The 5,000-nt window shown below is 40.2% G+C and overlaps 1 protein-coding gene across 1 annotated transcript in view; it reads right to left on the bottom strand.

The window, feature by feature from the left end:
- The window catches only part of olfml3b (olfactomedin-like 3b), a 24,930-nt gene that overhangs the window by 1,847 nt on the left and 18,083 nt on the right, over positions 1–5,000 (bottom strand). The window lies entirely within an intron of this gene.

Raw genomic sequence — 5,000 nt, forward strand, 5'->3', positions numbered from 1 at the left:
GGTGGCAGCTCCACATGGAGATCATTCACACAGGCATACACACACACACACACACACACACACACACACACAACACACATAAACACACACTGGCATATACACACATAACACACATAAACACACACAAAGGGGCAGCAGCTTCACAGAAGAGAACCATTGACGGCAAATTTGAGGAAAAGTTGGTAAACCACCCCTCTTACCTAATTTTAGGGTGCTATACCAAGCTCAATTCTGAGTTCTAAGCTGCATAATCAGCATTTTAACATAAAATAGCGATTATTTTTGCTTATTTTTCCCTAAATTGGGTTGATTTCAAAAGTAATCACTAAAAACAAATAAAAGTGTTCTCTAAATACATGTTTAAGCATTAAAGAAGCAATACTATAGTTTATTAACGTATTTAATGGGAACATGATTACAATTAACATGTAATAAACTCGGAAATTCTAATCAAAACACAACCATATTTTTATTGCTAACATAGTGAGTCACTCGTGGTGTTTAATGCATTTCATCAAAAATAACAAATTGCACAGATAACCTTCAACTCAGAATATATCCTACAGTACATATGAACTTAAATAGCGGGAATAAGCCTAATTCAGAACTGCATCTACCGTCAGCAACAACTGACGAGTAAAAAACATTCAATTTCTAGTAACACTGGATTTGGTATGTGTGCTTGCCTCCATACTAGAGCTTAATAATGTGCTCTTCTAATATGCCATTGAGCAGCATCACTTGTTGGTGGTAGAGCCTCCGATCCTCGACATCTAGAAAACAGAGTGGCTCTGGCATAGTGTTGTCACGATACCAAAATTATGACTTCGATACCTGCCATAAATATCTTGATACTCGATACTGAAACTATATCCAAATCCTAAAATATCTGGAAAAGAAAGGACGCAGGCCTCCTCCAAGTGTATTGAGTCATTTGTGTTGAATTTGGTGCACTTTTGGTCAATTTTGGGTTTTAAGCTTATAAACTTCCTACATAATTATTATTTTTGTAGTCAGTAAAATAGTAATTTGTGTGTGATTAAGTCGTTTATTGTTTGTTATAGCTCATTTATATTGTGTGATGTTTTGGCAATAAATTACCTTTAAATAGCCAAAGTAGGCTAGATCAAGGTCAGTGTTCAAATTACTGCATGCAAATCACTTAATGCTATGCAGAAGAGCCTAATCTTTAGGCCATCTGATGTAGGATATAACCTAGGCCTTCCTGTGTTTATGGGATTTCTTTGACAGTTGCAAAGGGAAAAAAGTGAAGATAGTCTTCTTTGCTCCCAGTGTTATTTAATAAGTATGTTTCAACCACTCTTCTGGTCTTAATCAGATAGGCCTACACATAGATTCTCTAGCAGGGCTCCAGACTAATTTTTGCACTGGTTGCACTGGTGCGCCTAACTTTTTTTTCTTAGGTGCACCAGCACAAAAGTTAGGTGCACCCAAATTTTCAACCACATCGCATTTAACACCGCAGCAGGTTCACTTTTTATCCTTAATTACTGTCCTATATAGGTTGTCCTATGACTTATGATTTACAATTCTACAAGAAAAGTAACTTAATGAAGTGTTGGTGCTTTAAGTGCTCCACTGAGCTGAAATTGAAACTTAAAACATCTCAAGATGAATTAAATAAAAATAACAGTGAGTAAATTAACAGTGCACATATTTTTAAGGGCTTCAAACTGCACATCTCATGGCTCAATGTCTTACATACTATCCTTCATGATATTTAGGCCTTGGCTAAACCAGCTCGCCAGGCTAGCATCTTCCATAGAAATGTATTTGAGCACAATTTAAAGAGATGTTCCAAGTAGCCTGGAGGATTTTTATGTGATTTTGCAATGATTGCAATAATCATTTGACAGCCCCACAATGCAGTTTACTTTTTAATTTTAGTATTTTTAAATTTTCAATAAGAACATCACTATGGTTAATGCAGTAACGAAATGGTAGGCATATTATTATAGGCTATTGCAATGACTTGCCATGCTCGATCTAAATGTGTCCATTCAATTCACCGTACACAATGACCACAGTTATACATGCAGGGAATATTCGGGCTTTAAATGTAGCAGCGATCATGGGCTGGCCATCTGGCATACCGGGCATTTTCCCGGTGGGCCGACGCACCTTTTGGGCCGATACAATAGGCTATATAGCCTACATAATTTAATCATTTTGGCCAACGATCGGCCCAAAGGAAGGACAATCAGCGGCCCATTGGTTACATTTCCATATTGACACTCGACTGATCCAATAACAGCTCACGTCAGGCCCCACCCCTCCCATTTTGGCTCAGAGCCAGGGCCCACTTCCCCGATAACGACGGAGACACGCTCTTAAGAGGGTTTTCTACGATTCATCTTACGATCGTTCGTTTGGTTTTTCCGACTGTTTCCCGAACATGCTCGTAGCGTGAACGCGCGTGCACTGATCTTAAGATGCTCTTAAGGGGAGCTGTCCACGTTAATAGTTCTGAAATATCCTCTGATTTGACGGTGATGTCAGGTGACTGCACGTCACAGCACGAAAATAGAAACACTTTGACATCTGCATGTAAGCATCCCAAGTAGGTTATATACCACACAGAGACATAAATAATTGTAATTATTTTAAGATTAGATTGTTGCACCATGCAATAATTTTTCGCGGTGCCACTTAAGAACACGTTTGAAGATAAGAAAGAAGTCGAGTAAGAAAGAGAGGAAATGTGTAGGCTTAGATTTTGATGCAGTAGGCTACAGACTAAACCACATGTTGCTTTCTCTGCTTTTTACCTAATAGGCCTAATAAAATATTCACTTAGCAAAGATAATGTCAAACTATTCTGGCAACGTCTCGTTTCATAACTTGATTGCATTTTTGTCCGCTTTTCATCACATTATTATGACCATTAAATGTAGGCTATTTTGCACGCTAAAATCTGATTCATCACAGGTAAACACAATAAAGAATGGGAACGTAAATTGGATTATGTATTCTAAGTTGTAATTCCTCTGTATGTCCTGTTGGTGACCTCAGTGAGAAGTACTGTTAAGACGCTCTTAGCCGTTAACGAGTACTCTGGAGCACTCGTAGATCTACGAGTGTTTTCACGATGCTCTTAAGCTACGATGGTTTCGGGAAACAGTCGGCAAATCTTAAGAAGTTCGTAAGAGGGACTTTACGACGCTCTTAGGTTAAGATGCTTTCGGGGAAGTGGGCCCAGGATTCTGTGAGCGCATCAAAAGTTAATCGAAGTTGCCTACACGAAATTGCGGCGGGTGCCGTAGTGACAATTGTGCAAAGTAACACCAATGTAGAAGCTTCAAAAAGACAATATTGCAAGTAGGCTATTTCAGCAACATGTTGAAGTTGAGTTTGAACGAGGATGTAAGCAAATTTTCTAAATTAATGATTTGCAAACCCGGACAGCAAAAGTGTCAAATCAACGTTAATTGTTGGTCAGATTGATCAGTTTCCGTCAGACGCCCAAAATTCAACATCGATGGCATGAGTGGTGGTTGGTCTCTCAAAGTAGAGCGTCGAAAGGGTTCTATCTTGGAAGATTTATCATGGTAAAGATGGGCTAAAAGACTGTAGACTGACGGAAATGTAGGCTACAAAACGTCAAGTCATATTCATGCACGAGCCAACTATATAAACTATACAATAGGCTACTGGAAGACATTAGTTCTTGTAGCTATACTGTTCCAAAATGTACCAGCAATGTAGGCTATAGCCTACAGGAATAAAATATTTCCAGCAACAGCCCTGTTTATTTCGTGTTGTTTCAGTTGTCCTACAGTGATAACTGGTATAAATTACATTAATGTCTACGACAGTCTAGGTAGTTATTTACACATAGGCTTCAGTAATTGTTTGGTGCTGCTGTTAATTGAGCATTGTATAATTTAAATGTAGCCTATTGAATAATTTGAAATGATACTTTGAATTCAAGCAAAAACTCTTATTTAATAATTGCTTGTATAGCCTACTTGAATATGGAGATCATGTGCTCTATGGCTATCTCTCATCGGTCAGGGTGATAGCCAGTGAGGCCTACATCACTTTCAGTGCTCCATGACACTTGAAAATATATGCATATTTAAGGGTAATGCAAGATTGTGTATTTAATTAGCTGTGCCCGACCGATTTGAGGGCCACTTGGGCCAAATATGCCAGGGCCGATTTGAGGGCCACTTGGGCCAAATATGCCAGGGCCGATTTGAGGGCCACTTGGGCCAAATATGCCAGGGCCGATTTGAGGGCCACTTGGGCCAAATATGCCAGGGCCGATTTTTGGTCCCAGTCCGCCCCTGGCAGCGATATTCGGTTTGCGCCAAATACCGGATTAAATTGATTGATGCCATCAGAATGAGTTTACACAACTCGCGCGCAAAACGAATATTGCTGTTGAAAACCGGGTTATTCCCTGCATGTAACTGCGGTCAATGACGCGCTCCTTTTCGGCGATATCTGTATCTCTGTCGTTCGGGAAGGCCTTGTATGCATTGTTCGCAATTTTAAGACGTCTTACTATAAAGTCTCCTATAAATTTGGCGCAAGTGGCATTCCTGTACGTCGGGTTTACGTTCAAACAATTTTTCTGGTGAATAATTATTTCGGACTGAACTTGGTGAAGGGAAGTTTCACTAGGCCTATCATAGGGAACGATAAACTTGATCATCATCTCGGGCTCGTCTGATCGGTTTGCTGCTGCCAGCCGCCGAAAGGCAGTGGGGAGAGGGGACATTTATCTCGGCCTATGTGACCACACTGTAATGCCACTGCATCCACTCTGTTTACCTGACGGGTCTCTGACCTCTCTCTCTCTCTGCAGCACACGCATTTTCAAATTTACACACAGGCACTGGGCCACTGCCAATCAGAGGGGAGGTCCCGCCCTTCACTATCTGTAATTTGTTTAAACCACGATATTGGCCAAAATATGTGTCTGTTATTGAACCAAAGGTAGAGTTTCAATGCGGACACTTTTTCCTCTCTCG

Source organism: Alosa pseudoharengus, unplaced genomic scaffold (genome assembly GCF_046254945.1).
Source record: "Alosa pseudoharengus isolate Yale_2024_CS ecotype anadromous, Long Island Sound unplaced genomic scaffold, YU_APseudo_1.1 YU_APseudo_1.1_scf_5, whole genome shotgun sequence".
Lineage (NCBI taxonomy): Eukaryota > Metazoa > Chordata > Actinopteri > Clupeiformes > Clupeidae > Alosa > Alosa pseudoharengus.